We start from the raw sequence: 16,312 nt of genomic DNA, 5'->3' as shown, positions 1-16,312 counted from the left end.
TTGTTATATTGTACAGTATACAGGTTCCTGGGTAAATTATATACAGGCTTCTGGTTAGATTATACGTCTTCTTGTTCACAATGTACAGTTTACAGGTTCTTGGAGACATCATATACAGGCTTCTGGTTACATTATACAATATACAGGTTCCTGGATACATCATATACAGGCTCCTGGTTACATTATACAGATTCTTGGTTATGTTTTACAGTATTCAGATTCTTTGGTACATCATATACAGGCCTCTGGTTACATAATACAGATTCCTGGGTACATCCTATACAGGCTTCTGTTTACATTTTACAGATTCCTGGTTATATTATACATTAGACAGGTTCCTGGGTACATTATATACAGGCGTCTGGTTACATTATACAGATTCCTGGTTGCATTGTACAGTATACAGGTTCCTGGTACATCATATGCAGGCTTCTGGTTACATTATACAGATTCCTGGTTGATTGTACAGTATACAGTTTCCTGGGTAAATCATATACAGGCTTCTGGATACATTATACAGATTCTTGGTTATATTGTACATTAGACAGGTTCCTGGGTACATCATATGCAGGCTTCTGGTTACATTATACAGAGTCCTGGTTGCATTGTACAGTATACAGGTTCCTGGGTACATCATATGCAGGCTTCTGATTATAGAGAAGGGCTGACACCACCTTACAGTCACCTGCTTCCTGTATCTCAGGCTGGGTATAATAGACTCTAGTACGCTGCTCCAGTCTCCTGCTGCCCGGTGGGTAAATGGAGAGTGACTGGACTGTTTCTTGGGTTTGGTGTAAGAGGACTGCTGTCATCTGCAAGGGAGACAGATGACTGGGCTTCAGGTCTGACAGCATGAGAAAGAGTAGAACAATAACTACATGCCCGCAGTCTGTCCCTGAACAGAGCCTTCGGGGACCCTACAAGAGACACCTCTGTGTTTAGATCTCAGTCACACAACCTGGGATCTATCTGGTGTGCTTAGCGCATAAGTTCCTATACTGGAGAACCTAAGCCTGCTCCATTGCAGACTGTTACTGGGATTATTCCTGGGATCGGGCACAGAAGACATCTTTGTGGTTTTGCTGTGCCGGGAATGATCACCATCTCCATGACTTTGGATAACATTAGTAATAAAGATCGTGTGGGTAAAGTGTAAAAGCATCCCTGTCTCCAGTTCTAAGAATAGTGATGAGGAATTTGGCCAAGTAGTAGCGGGAGGCAATAGTCTCCAAATACCAAGAACCTCAGATGTTGAACGATATGTGTGAGCCGAACCTGACTCAAGAAATGCATGAGGATATCACACAGAGTAAACGATCACACTAAAATACTATATTTTAGGAGTTCTGTTCATTTTCTTTAATGCTTGAGATGGACAATTTAATTACTCAATGGTAGGGTACGAGGGAGGTTGATAACATCGGCTCTGTAGGGAATGGGCAGCCAGTATGGTTATTGGTATAGTAGTGGGGGTGACAGGAGGCTGGAGATGGAGGAGGAGAGGCTGAGAGAGTTATAGGTATGAAGTAGCCGGTTACATTGGGTTCTGTAGGTCATGGGATGCCAGTATGGACAATGGCAGACGGGTGAGGGAGGGAGGAGTGAGAGGAGGCTGGAGATAAATTGGGAGAGAGGCTGAGATAGTTATAGGTACGGGGTAGGAGGTTACATTGGGTTCTGTAGGGAATGGGAAGCCAGTATGGATGGTGGCAGAGAGGTGAGGGTGGGAGGAGTGAGAGGAGGCTGGAGATGGAGGGGGAGAGAGGCTGAGAGAGTTAAAGTTTCGCTGCAGGAGGTTACATTGGGTTCTGTAGGGGATGGAAAGCCAGTATTGATATTGGCAGAGAGGTGAGGGTGGGAAGAGTGAAAGGAGGCGGAAGATGGATGGGGAGAGAGGCTGAGCGAGTTATAGGTACTGGGTAGGAGGTTACATTGGGTTCTGTAGAGCATGGGTAGCCAGTACGGCTATTGTCAGAGAGGTGAGGGTGAGAGGAGGCTGGAGATGGAGGGGGAGAGAGGCTGAGGGAGCTATAGGTATGGGGTAGGAGGTCAAATTGGGTTCTGTAGGAGATGGGAAGCTAGTATGGATATTGGCAGAGAGGTGAGGGTGGGAGGTGTGAGAGGAGTCTGGGATGGAGGGGAGAGAGGCTGATAGAATTATAGGTACGAGGTACCTATAATTGGGTTCTGTAGGAGATGGGAAACCAGTATGGATATTGGCAGAGGGGTGGGAGGCTGAAGGAGTTATAGGTATGGGGTAGGAGGTTACATTGGGTTGTATAGGAGATTGAAGCCAGTATGAATATTGGCAGAGAGGTGAGGGTGAGAGGAGGCTGGAGATGGAGGGGAGAGAGGCTGAGATAGTTATAGGTACCGGGTAGGAGGTTACATTGGGTTCTGTAGGGAATGGGAAGCTAGTATGGTTATTGGCAGAGAGGTGAGGGTGGGAGGAGTGAGAGGAGGCTGGAGATGGAGGAGGAGAGGCTGATGGAGTTATAGGTACCGGGTAGGAGGTTACATTGGGTTCTGTAGGAGATGTGAAACCAGTATGGATATTGGCAGAGAGGTGGGAGTGAGAGGAGGCTGGAGATGGAGGAGGAGAGGCTGAGGGGGTTATAGGTACGGGTAGGAGGTTACATTGGGTTCTGTAGGGAATGGGAAGCCAGCACGGATATTGGCAGAGAGTTGAGGGTGAGAGGAGTGAGAGGAGGCTGGAGATGGAGGGGGAGAGAGGCTGACGGAATTATAGGTACGGGGTAGGAGGTTCTGTAGGGAATGGGAAGCCAGAATGAATATTGGCAGAGAGGTGAGGGTGGGAGGAGTGAGAGGACGCTGGAGATGTAGGGAAAGAGAGGTTGACGGAATTAGAGGTACGGGGTAGGAGGTTGCGTTGGGTTCTGTAGGGAGTGGGAAGCCAGTATGGATATTGGCAGAGAGGTGAGGGTGAGAGGAGGCTGGAGATGTAGGGAAAGAGAGGCTGACGGAATTATAGGTATGGGATAGGAGGTTACATTGGGTTCTGTAGGGAATGGGAAGCCAGAATGAATATTGGCAGAGAGGTGAGGGTGGGAGGAGTGAGAGGAAGCTGGAGATGTAGGGAAAGAGAGGCTGAGGGAATTATAGGTACATTGGGTTCTGTTGGGAATGGAAAGCCAGTATGGATATTGGCAGAGAGGTGAGGGTGGGAGGCTGTAGATGGAGGGGTGAGAGGCTGAGGGAATTATAGGTACGGGGTAGGTGGTTACATTGGGTTCTGTAGGGAATGGGAAGCCAGCACGGATATTGGCAGAGAGGTGAGGGTGAGAGGAGGCTGGAGATGGAGGGGGAGAGAGGCTGACGGAATTATAGGTATGGGATAGGAGGTTACGTTGGGTTCTGTAGGGAATGGGAAGCCAGAATGAATATTGGCAGAGAGGTGAGGGTGGGAGGAGTGAGAGGACGCTTGAGATGTAGGGAAAGAGAGGTTGACGGAATTAGAGGTACGGGGTAGGAGGTTACATTGGGTTCTGTAGGGAATGCATATCCAGTACGGCTATTGGCAGAGAGGTGAGGGTGAGAGGAGGCTGGAGATGTAGGGAAAGAGAGGCTGAGGGAATTAAAGGTACGGGGTAGGAGGTTACATTGGGTTCTGTAGGGAATGCATATCCAGTATGGGTATTGGCAGAGAGGTGAGGGGTGAGAGGAGGCTGGAAATGGAGGGGGAGAGAGGCTGAGGGAGTTATAGGTGTAATAGAGCTTTGTAACAGTAATTTTCCTCTGCAGAAGGAATCTTATTGCAGAGCTGCTCTGCAAATCCAGGCGGTCGGATGCACCCACCCCTGTATTGACACTGGCTCCCTTGTCCTGGAAAACCTTTTCTAACCAGGTGAAGCCTCCATCTTGCCCCATAGACCAATGCACATTTCCACAAATTGAGGCACGCAAGCAAGGGATCCGGAGTTTTACCTTGCGGAGCTGATGATTTGAGCTTATTCACCACCGCACGGCCTGGCTGGCTTCTGCTTGTGGTGTAGTATTTCAGCCTGGTCTCGCTGACCTCATCGTGGTCTCTGGCTGATGTCTCCTAGTCTGGCTCAGAGACTGAACTTGATCTCTGGATTTTTACGACATCTGAAGAACTGATGAATTTGGCTCGTTATAGTCGATGCCTGAGAAGTATTGTCCCGTGTAACGTGGAGTCTGGGCCGGAGTATACATTGTAGGTTACTAATATGTGAGATGTAAAGCGTAAGATTATAAGGAGAAAAGGGCATGTATACATGTGCAGGAAATTATCTACACGTCAGGCTGGCCTTCTGTCATGCGTGTTAGGGGAGATTTCCCACACGTCAGGCTGGCCTTCTGTCATGCGTGTTAGGGGAGATTTCCCACACGTCAGGCTGGCCTTCTGTCATGCGTGTTAGGGGAGATTTCCCACACGTCAGGCTGGCCTTCTGTCATGCGTGTTAGAGGAGGTTTCCCACACGTCAGGCTGGCCTTCTGTCATGCGTGTTAGGGGAGATTTCTCACACATAAGGCTGGCCTGTCATGCGTGAGAAGGGAGATTTCCCACACGTCAGGCTGGCCTTCTGTCATGCGTGTTAGGGGAGATTCCCCACACGTCAGGCTGGCCTTCTGTCATGCATGTCAGGGGAGATTCCCAACACGTCAGGCTGGCCTTCTGTCATGCATGTCAGGGGAGATTCCCAACACGTCAGGCTGGCCTTCTGTCATGCATGTCAGGGGAGATTCCCAACACGTCAGGCTGGCCTTCTGTCATGCTTGTTAGGGGAGATTTCTCACACATGAGGCTGGCCTTCTGTCATGCGTGTTAGGGGAGATTTCCCACACGTCAGGCTGGCCTTCTGTCATGCGTGTTAGGGGAGGTTTCCCACACGTCAGGCTGGCCTTCTGTCATGCGTGTTAGAGGAGGTTTCCCACACGTCAGGCTGGCCTTCTGTCATGCGTGTTAGGGGAGATTTCTCACACATGAGGCTGGCTTGTCATGCGTGAGAAGGGAGATATCCCACACATCAGGCTGGCCTTCTATCATGCGTGTTAGGGGAGATTTCCCACAAGTCAGGCTAGCCTTCTGTCATGCGTGTTAGAGGAGGTTTCCCACACGTCAGGCTGGCCTTCTTTCATACGTATTAGGGGAGATTCCCCACACGTCAGGCTGGCCTTCTGTCATGCTTGTTAGGGGAGATTTCTCACACATGAGGCTGGCCTTCTGTCATGCGTGTTAGAGGAGGTTTCCCACACGTCAGGCTGGCCTTCTGTCATGCGTGTTAGGGGAGATTTCTCACACATGAGGCTGGCTTGTCATGCGTGAGAAGGGAGATATCCCACACATCAGGCTGGCCTTCTATCATGCGTGTTAGGGGAGATTTCCCACAAGTCAGGCTAGCCTTCTGTCATGCGTGTTAGAGGAGGTTTCCCAAACGTCAGGCTGGCCTTCTTTCATACGTATTAGGGGAGATTCCCCACACGTCAGGCTGGCCTTCTGTCATGCTTGTTAGGGGAGATTTCTCACACATGAGGCTGGCCTTCTGTCATGCGTGTTAGAGGAGGTTTCTCACACGTGAGGCTGGCCTTCTTTCATGCGTGCTAGGGGAGATTTCCCACACGTCAGGCTGGCCTTCTGTCATATGTGTTAGAGGAGGTTTCCCACACGTCAGGCTGGCCTTCTGTCATGCGTGTTAGAGGAGGTTTCTCACACGTGAGGCTGGCCTTCTTTCATGCGTGCTAGGGGAGATTTCCCACACGTCAGGCTGGCCTTCTGTCATGTGTTAGAGGAGGTTTCCCACACGTCAGGCTGGCCTTCTGTCATGCGTGTTAGAGGAGGTTTCTCACACGTGAGGCTGGCCTTCTTTCATGCGTGCTAGGGGAGATTTCCCACACGTCAGGCTGGCCTTCTGTCATATGTGTTAGAGGAGGTTTCCCACACGTCAGGCTGGCCTTCTGTCATGCGTGTTAGAGGAGGTTTCTCACACGTCAGGCTGGCCTTCTGTCACGTGTCTTCCATTCATATCTCCTTGGCGCGCTCACAGGAAAGCGGCCGTGGGGTCTGCTCAGGACAAGCTGGAAAGAGACGCAATTTATTTTTTTTCCTTACAGAAAATCAGGATTTATTCAGTAGATGATCAGTAGTGATTTGTGTAATACAAGTGACCTGCACACGTGGTAATCAGCGTCCAGCGGCTGCGTCAGCTGTTCTCTTTTTATTAGGAGGGAGAATTTAACCCTTGAGGTGCTTTCTCCAGGGAGACGTCACCTTTACCTCATGGGTACTTCCTGTATGATCACGGGCACTTATATAATCTATGCTCTCTGCATTTCCAGGATCCCAGGCAGCGTGGAGTCATTGTGAGGAGATCTTACTGACTGTCACCAAAGTAATAGAGTAGTCAGGCTTCTGACACTGTCCCACATCGCAGGCTGATAAATAAGCTGGAGAGCTTGGGACTGGATACTAAGATGGTTGAATGGGGACGCAGTTAAGATGCGGGATCCTGGCAGTCACAATACTGACAGAGGTGGGATTCCCGGCGTCAAAATACTGACTGCAAGAATCCCGAACGTCCTCTCAGCGGGAAGCGATCACATACTAACGCGCGCAGGTGGGGGTTAGGTATAGGCATGAGAAAGGGGGTTAGGGTGCAGGGACAGGAAGGTTAGGGTTAAGTACTGGGGAGAGAGGGTTAGGTTTAGTCACTAAAAAGAGGAGGTTAAGTTTAGGCCCCAAGAGCGGAGGGTTAGGCAGCAGGGAGGGTTAGGGTTAGGCAGCGGGGAAGGTTAGGGTTAGGCAGCTGGGAAGGCTAGGGTTAGTCAGCGGGGAAGGTTAGGGTTAGGCAGCTCGGAGGGTTAGGGTTAGGCAGCTGGGAAGGGAGCTTTAGGGTTAATCAACCACAAGGGAGAGTTAGGGTAAGGGACAGGGGAAGTTTAGGATATAAACTGCGGGGCTGTCGGGATTTTAATGGCCAGGATGCCGTTGTTGGTATTCTGACCATCGGCATCCCATCCATTGGGATTACATACTGAACCTGTTGAATGGACCCGTTGAAGAACCTGGGTGCAGAATAGAAAACAGAGAGTTGTGGTAAATGGAGTGCAGTCACAGGAGGGAAATGTTACCAGTGGAGTACCCTAAATATAGTATTAATGGTACTATACTGGGAACTACTGAGGAGGAAAGGGATCTAGGAGTCACTATTTCAGGTGACATATAGGATAAATATAGTATTAATGGCACTATACTGGGGACTACTGAGGAGGAAAGGGATCTAGGAGTCACTATTTCAGGTGACATAAAGGATAAATATAGTATAATGGCGCTATACTGGAAACTACTGAGGAGGAAAGGGATCTAGAAGTCACTATTTCAGGTGACATAAAGGATGAATATAGTATTAATGGCACTATACTGGAAACTACTGAGGAGGAAAAGGATCTAGGAGTCACTATCTCAGGTGACATAAAGGATAAATATAGTATTAATGGCGCTATACTGGGGACTACTGAGGAGGAAAGGGATCTAGGAGTCACTATTTCAGGTGACATAAAGGATAAATATATTATTAATGGCACTATACTGGGAACTACTGAGGAGGAAAGGGATCTAGGAGTCACTATTTCAGGTGACATAAAGGATAAATATAGTATTAATGGCGCTATACTGGAAACTACTGAGGAGGAAAGGGATCTAGGAGTCACTATTTCAGGTGACATAAAGGATAAATATAGTATTAATGGCACTATACTGGGAACTACTGAGGAGGAAAGGGATCTAGGAGTCACTATCTCAGGTGACATAAAGGATAAATATAGTAATAATGGCACTATACTGGAAACTACTGAGGAGGAAAGGGATCTAGGAGTCACTATCTCAGGTGACATAAAGGATAAATATAGTATTAATGGCACTATACTGGAAACTACTGAGGAGGAAAGGGATCTAGGAGTCACTATTTCAGGTGACATAAAGGATAAATATAGTATAATGGCGCTATACTGGAAACTACTGAGGAGGAAAGGGATCTAGAAGTCACTATTTCAGGTGACATAAAGGATGAATATAGTATTAATGGCACTATACTGGAAACTACTGAGGAGGAAAAGGATCTAGGAGTCACTATCTCAGGTGACATAAAGGATAAATATAGTATTAATGGCGCTATACTGGGGACTACTGAGGAGGAAAGGGATCTAGGAGTCACTATTTCAGGTGACATAAAGGATAAATATAGTATTAATGGCACTATACTGGGAACTACTGAGGAGGAAAGGGATCTAGGAGTCACTATTTCAGGTGACATAAAGGATAAATATAGTATTAATGGCGCTATACTGGAAACTACTGAGGAGGAAAGGGATCTAGGAGTCACTATTTCAGGTGACATAAAGGATAAATATAGTATTAATGGCACTATACTGGGAACTACTGAGGAGGAAAGGGATCTAGGAGTCACTATCTCAGGTGACATAAAGGATAAATATAGTAATAATGGCACTATACTGGAAACTACTGAGGAGGAAAGGGATCTAGGAGTCACTATCTCAGGTGACATAAAGGATAAATATAGTATTAATGGCGCTATACTGGGGACTACTGAGGATGAAAGGGATCTAGGAGTCACTATTTCAGGTGACATAAAGGATAAATATAGTATTAATGGCACTATACTGGGAACTACTGAGGAGGAAAGGGATCTAGGAGTCACTATTTCAGGTGACATAAAGGATAAATATAGTATTAATGGCGCTATACTGGAAACTACTGAGGGGGAAAGGGATCTAGGAGTCACTATTTCAGGTGACATAAAGGATAAATATAGTATTAATGGCACTATACTGGGAACTACTGAGGAGGAAAGGGATCTAGGAGTCACTATTTCAGGTGACATAAAGGATAAATATAGTATTAATGGCACTATACTGGAGACTACTGAGGAGGAAAGGGATCTAGGAGTCACTATTTCAGGTGACATAAAGGATAAATATAGTATTAATGGCGCTATACTGGGAACTACTGAGGAGGAAAGGGATCTAGGAGTCACTATTTCAGGTGACATTAAGGATAAATATAGTATTAATGGCAGTATACTGGAAACTACTGAGGAGGAAAGGGATCTAGGAGTCACTATTTCAGGTGACATAAAGGATAAATATAGTATTAATGGCGCTATACTGGAGACTACTGAGGAGGAAAGGGATCTAGGAGTCACTATTTCAGGTGACATAAAGGATAAATATAGTATTAATGGCACTATACTGGGGACTACTGAGGAGGAAAGGGATCTAGGAGTCACTTTTTCAGGTGACAAAGGATAAATATAGTATTAATGGCACTATACTGGAAACTACTAAGGAGGAAAGGGATCTAGGAGTCACTATTTCAGGTGACATAAAGGATAAATATAGTATTAATGGTACTATACTGGAGACTACGGAGGAGGAAAGGGATCTAGGAGTCACTATTTCAGGTGACATAAAGGATAAATATAGTATTAATGGCACTATACTGGGAACTACTGAGAAGGAAAGGGATCTAGGAGTCACTATCTCAGGTGACATAAAGGATAAATATAGTATTAATGACACTATACTGGGAACTACTGAGGAGGAAAGGGATCTAGGAGTCACTATCTCAGGTGACATAAAGGATAAATATAGTATTAATGGCAGTATACTGGAAACTACTGAGGAGGAAAGGGATCTAGGAGTCACTATTTCAGGTGACATAAAGGATAAATATAGTATTAATGGCACTATACTGGAAACTACTAAGGAGGAAAGGGATCTAGGAGTCACTATTACAGGTGACATAAAGGATAAATATAGTATTAATGGCGCTGTACTGGGAACTACTGAGGAGGAAAGGGATCTAGGAGTCACTATTTCAGGTGACATAAAGGATAAATATAGTATTAATGGCGCTATACTGGAAACTACTGAGGAGGAAAGGGATCTAGGAGTCACTATTTCAGGTGACATAAAGGATAAATATAGTATTAATGGCGCTATACTGGAAACTACTGAGGAGGAAAGGGATCTAGGAGTCACTATTTCAGGTGACATAAAGGATAAATATAGTATTAATGGCACTATACTGGGAACTACAGAGGAGGAAAGGGATCTAGGAGCCACTATCTCAGGTGACATAAAGGATAAATATAATATTAATGGCGCTATACTGGAGACTACTGAGGAGGAAAGGGATCTAGGAGTCACTATTTCAGGTGACATAAAGGATAAATATAGTATTAATGGTGCTATACTGGAAACTACTGAGGAGGAAAGGGATCTATGAGTCACTATTTCAGGTGACATAAAGGATAAATATAGTATTAATGGCACTATACTGGGAACTACAGAGGAGGAAAGGGATCTAGGAGTCACTATCTCAGGTGACATAAAGGATAAATATAATATTAATGGCACTATACTGGAAACTACTGAGGAGGAAAGGGATCTAGGAGTCACTATCTCAGGTGACATAAAGGATAAATATAGTATTAATGGCACTATACTGGACACTACTGAGGAGGAAAGGGATCTAGGAGTCACTATTTCAGGTGACATAAAGGATAAATATAGTAATAATGGCTCTATACTGGAGACTACTGAGGAGGAAAGGGATCTAGGAGTCACTATTTCAGGTGACATAAAGGATAAATATAGTATTAATGGCACTATACTGGAGACTACTGAGGAGGAAAGGGATCTAGGAGTCACTATTTCAGGTGACATAAAGGATAAATATAGTATTAATGGCACTATACTGGAACTACTGAGGAGGAAAGGGATCTAGGAGTCACTATTTCAGGTGACATAAAGGATAAATATAGTATTAATGGCACTATACTGGAAACTACTGAGGAGGAAAGGAATCTAGGAGTCACTATCTCAGGTGACATAAAGGATAAATATATTATTAATGGCACTATACTGGAAACTACTGAGGAGGAAAGGGATCTAGGAGTCACTATCTCAGGTGACATAAAGGACAAATATATTAATAATGGCTCTATACTGGAAACTACTGAGGAGGAAAGGGATCTAGGAGTCACTATCTCAGGTGACATAAAGGATAAATATAGTATTAATGGCACTATACTGGGGACTACTGAGGGGGAAAGGGATCTAGGAGTCACTATCTCAGGTGACATAAAGGATAAATATATTATTAATGGCTCTATACTGGAAACCACTGAAGAGGAAAGGGATCTAGGAGTCACTATTTCAGGTGACATAAAGGATAAATATAGTATTAATGGCGCTATACTGGAAACTACTGAGGAGGAAAGGGATCTAGGAGTCACTATTTCAGGTGACATAAAGGATAAATATAGTATTAATGGTACTGTACTGGGGACTACTGAGGAGGAAAGGGATCTAGGAGTCACTATCTCATGTGACATAAAGGATAAATATAGTATTAATGGCACTATACTGGGGACTACTGAGGAGGAAAGGGATCTAGGAGTCACTATTTCAGGTGACATAAAGGATAAATATAGTATTAATGGCACTATACTGGAAACTACTGAGGAGGAACGGGATCTAGGAGTCACTATTTCAGGTGACATAAAGGATAAATATAGTATTAATGGTACTATACTGGGGACTACTGAGGAGGAAAGGGATCTAGGAGTCACTATCTCAGGTGACATAAAGGATAAATATAGTATTAATGGCACTATACTGGGGACTACTGAGGAGGAACGGGATCTAGGAGTCACTATTTCAGGTGACATAAAGGATAAATATAGTATTAATGGTACTATACTGGGGACTACTGAGGAGGAAAGGGATCTAGGAGTCACTATTTCAGGTGACATAAAGGATAAATATAGTATTAATGGCACTATACTGGAAACTACTGAGGAGGAAAGGGATCTAGGAGTCACTATTTCAGGTGACATAAAGGATAAATATAGTATTAATGGTACTATACTGGGGACTACTGAGGAGGAAAGGGATCTAGGAGTCACTATCTCAGGTGACATAAAGGATAAATATAGTATTAATGGCACTATACTGGGGACTACTGAGGAGGAACGGGATCTAGGAGTCACTATTTCAGGTGACATAAAGGATAAATATAGTATTAATGGCACTATACTGGAGACTACTGAGGAGGAAAGGGATCTATGAGTCACTATCTCAGGTGACATAAAGGATAAATATAGTATTAATGGCACTATACTGGAAACTACTGAGGAGGAAAGGGATCTAGGAGTCACTATCTCAGGTGACATAAAGGATAAATATAGTATTAATGGCGCTATACTGGAAACTACTGAGGAGGAAAGGGATCTAGGAGTCACTATTTCAGGTGACATAAAGGATAAATATAGTATTAATGGCACTATACTGGAGACTACTGAGGAGGAAAGGGATCTAGGAGTCACTATCTCAGGTGACATAAAGGATAAATATAGTATTAATGGCACTATACTGGAAACTACTGAGGAGGAAAGGGATCTAGGAGTCACTATTTCAGGTGACATAAAGGATAAATATAGTATTAATGGCGCTATGCTGGAAACTACTGAGGAGGAAAGGGATCTAGGAGTCACTATTTCAGGTGACATAAAGGATAAATATAGTATTAATGGCACTATACTGGGAACTACTGAGGAGGAAAGGGATCTAGGAGTCACTATCTCAGGTGACATAAAGGATAAATATAGTAATAATGGCACTATACTGGAAACTACTGAGGAGGAAAGGGATCTAGGAGTCACTATCTCAGGTGACATAAAGGATAAATATAGTATTAATGGCGCTATACTGGGGACTACTGAGGAGGAAAGGGATCTAGGAGTCACTATTTCAGGTGACATAAAGGATAAATATAGTATTAATGGCACTATACTGGGAACTACTGAGGAGGAAAGGGATCTAGGAGTCACTATTTCAGGTGACATAAAGGATAAATATAGTATTAATGGCGCTATACTGGAAACTACTGAGGGGGAAAGGGATCTAGGAGTCACTATTTCAGGTGACATAAAGGATAAATATAGTATTAATGGCACTATACTGGGAACTACTGAGGAGGAAAGGTATCTAGGAGTCACTATTTCAGGTGACATAAAGGATAAATATAGTATTAATGGCACTATACTGGAGACTACTGAGGAGGAAAGGGATCTAGGAGTCACTATTTCAGGTGACATAAAGGATAAATATAGTATTAATGGCGCTATACTGGAAACTACTGAGGAGGAAAGGGATCTAGGAGTCACTATTTCAGGTGACATAAAGGATAAATATAGTATTAATGGCAGTATACTGGGAACTACTGAGGAGGAAAGGGATCTAGGAGTCACTATCTCAGGTGACATAAAGGATAAATATAGTATTAATGGCACTATACTGGGGACTACTGAGGAGGAAAGGGATCTAGGAGTCACTATCTCAGGTGACATAAAGGATAAATATAGTATTAATGGCACTATACTGGACACTACTGAGGAGGAAAGGGATCTAGGAGTCACTATTTCAGGTGACATAAAGGATAAATATAGTATTAATGGCACTATACTGGAGACTACTGAGGAGGAAAGGGATCTAGGAGTCACTATTTCAGGTGACATAAAGGATAAATATAGTATTAATGGCACTATACTGGAACTACTGAGGAGGAAAGGGATCTAGGAGTCACTATTTCAGGTGACATAAAGGATAAATATAGTATTAATGGCACTATACTGGAAACTACTGAGGAGGAAAGGAATCTAGGAGTCACTATCTCAGGTGACATAAAGGATAAATATATTATTAATGGCACTATACTGGAAACTACTGAGGAGGAAAGGGATCTAGGAGTCACTATCTCAGGTGACATAAAGGACAAATATATTATTAATGGCTCTATACTGGAAACTACTGAGGAGGAAAGGGATCTAGGAGTCACTATCTCAGGTGACATAAAGGATAAATATAGTATTAATGGCACTATACTGGGGACTACTGAGGGGGAAAGGGATCTAGGAGTCACTATCTCAGGTGACATAAAGGATAAATATATTATTAATGGCTCTATACTGGAAACCACTGAGGAGGAAAGGGATCTAGGAGTCACTATTTCAGGTGACATAAAGGATAAATATAGTATTAATGGCGCTATACTGGAAACTACTGAGGAGGAAAGGGATCTAGGAGTCACTATTTCAGGTGACATAAAGGATAAATATAGTATTAATGGTACTGTACTGGGAACTACTGAGGAGGAAAGGGATCTAGGAGTCACTATCTCAGGTGACATAAAGGATAAATATAGTAATAATGGCACTATACTGGAAACTACTGAGGAGGAAAGGGATCTAGGAGTCACTATCTCAGGTGACATAAAGGATAAATATAGTATTAATGGCGCTATACTGGGGACTACTGAGGAGGAAAGGGATCTAGGAGTCACTATTTCAGGTGACATAAAGGATAAATATAGTATTAATGGCGCTATACTGGGAACTACTGAGGAGGAAAGGGATCTAGGAGTCACTATTTCAGGTGACATAAAGGATAAATATACTATTAATGGCGCTATACTGGAAACTACTGAGGGGGAAAGGGATCTAGAAGTCACTATTTCAGGTGACATAAAGGATAAATATAGTATTAATGGCACTATACTGGGAACTACTGAGGAGGAAAGGGATCTAGGAGTCACTATTTCAGGTGACATAAAGGATAAATATAGTATTAATGGCACTATACTGGAGACTACTGAGGAGGAAAGGGATCTAGGAGTCACTATTTCAGGTGACATAAAGGATAAATATAGTATTAATGGCGCTATACTGGAAACTACTGAGGAGGAAAGGGATCTAGGAGTCACTATCTCAGGTGACATAAAGGATAAATATAGTATTAATGGCAGTATGCTGGAAACTACTGAGGAGGAAAGGGATCTAGGAGTCACTATTTCAGGTGACATAAAGGATAAATATAGTATTAATGGCGCAATACTGGAAACTACTGAGGAGGAAAGGGATCTAGGAGTCACTATTTCAGGTGAAATAAAGGATAAATATAGTATTAATGGCACTACACTGGGGAATACTGAGGAGGAAAGGGATCTAGGAGTCACTATTTCAGGTGACATAAAGGATAAATATAGTATTAATGGCACTATACTGGAGACTACTGAGGAGGAAAGGGATCTAGGAGTCACTATTTCAGGTGACATAAAGGATAAATATAGTATTAATGGCGCTATACTGGAAACTACTGAGGAGGAAAGGGATCTAGGAGTCACTATCTCAGGTGACATAAAGGATAATTATAGTATTAATGGCAGTATACTGGAAACTACTGAGGAGGAAAGGGATCTAGGAGTTACTATTTCAGGTGACATAAAGGATAAATATAGTATTAATGGCGCAATACTGGAAACTACTGAGGAGGAAAGGGATCTAGGAGTCACTATTTCAGGTGACATAAAGGATAAATATAGTATTAATGGCACTACACTGGGGAATACTGAGGAGGAAAGGGATCTAGGCGTCACTATTTCAGGTGACATAAAGGATAAATATAGTATTAATGGCGCTATACTGGAGACTACTGAGGAGGAAAGGGATCTAGGAGTCACTATTTCAGGTGACATAAAGGATAAATATAGTATTAATGGCACTATACTGGAGACTACTGAGGAGGAAAGGGATCTAGGAGTCACTATTTCAGGTGACATAAAGGATAAATATAGTATTAATGGCACTATACTGGGGACTACTGAGGAGGAAAGTGATCTAGGAGTCACTATTTCAGGTGACAAAGGATAAATATAGTATTAATGGCACTATACTGGAAACTACTAAGGAGGAAAGGGATCTAGGAGTCACTATTTCAGGTGACATAAAGGATAAATATAGTATTAATGGTACTATACTGGAGACTACTGAGGAGGAAAGGGATCTAGGAGTCACTATTTCAGGTGACATAAATGATAAATATAGTATTAATGGCACTATACTGGAAACTACTAAGGAGGAAAGGGATCTAGGAGTCACTATTACAGGTGACATAAAGGATAAATATAGTATTAATGGCGCTATACTGGGAACTACTGAGGAGGAAAGGGATCTAGGAGTCACTATTTCAGGTGACATAAAGGATAAATATAGTATTAATGGCGCTATACTGGAAACTACTGAGGAGGAAAGGGATCTAGGAGTCACTATTTCAGGTGACATAAAGGATAAATATAGTATTAATGGCACTATACTGGGAACTACAGAGGAGGAAAGGGATCTAGGAGTCACTATTTCAGGTGACATAAAGGATAAATATAGTATTAATGGCAGTATACTGGAAACTACTG

General features: G+C 43.4%; 1 protein-coding gene across 1 annotated transcript in view; it reads left to right on the top strand.

Moving 5' to 3' along the window:
* Nucleotides 1-16,312, top strand: part of MROH1 (maestro heat like repeat family member 1) — a 383,926-nt gene that overhangs the window by 228,250 nt on the left and 139,364 nt on the right. The gene's annotated exons all lie outside the window — the stretch shown is intronic.

Source organism: Pseudophryne corroboree, chromosome 5 (genome assembly GCF_028390025.1).
Source record: "Pseudophryne corroboree isolate aPseCor3 chromosome 5, aPseCor3.hap2, whole genome shotgun sequence".
Classification (NCBI taxonomy): domain Eukaryota; kingdom Metazoa; phylum Chordata; class Amphibia; order Anura; family Myobatrachidae; genus Pseudophryne; species Pseudophryne corroboree.
This window is presented reverse-complemented; position numbering and strand designations above follow the sequence as displayed.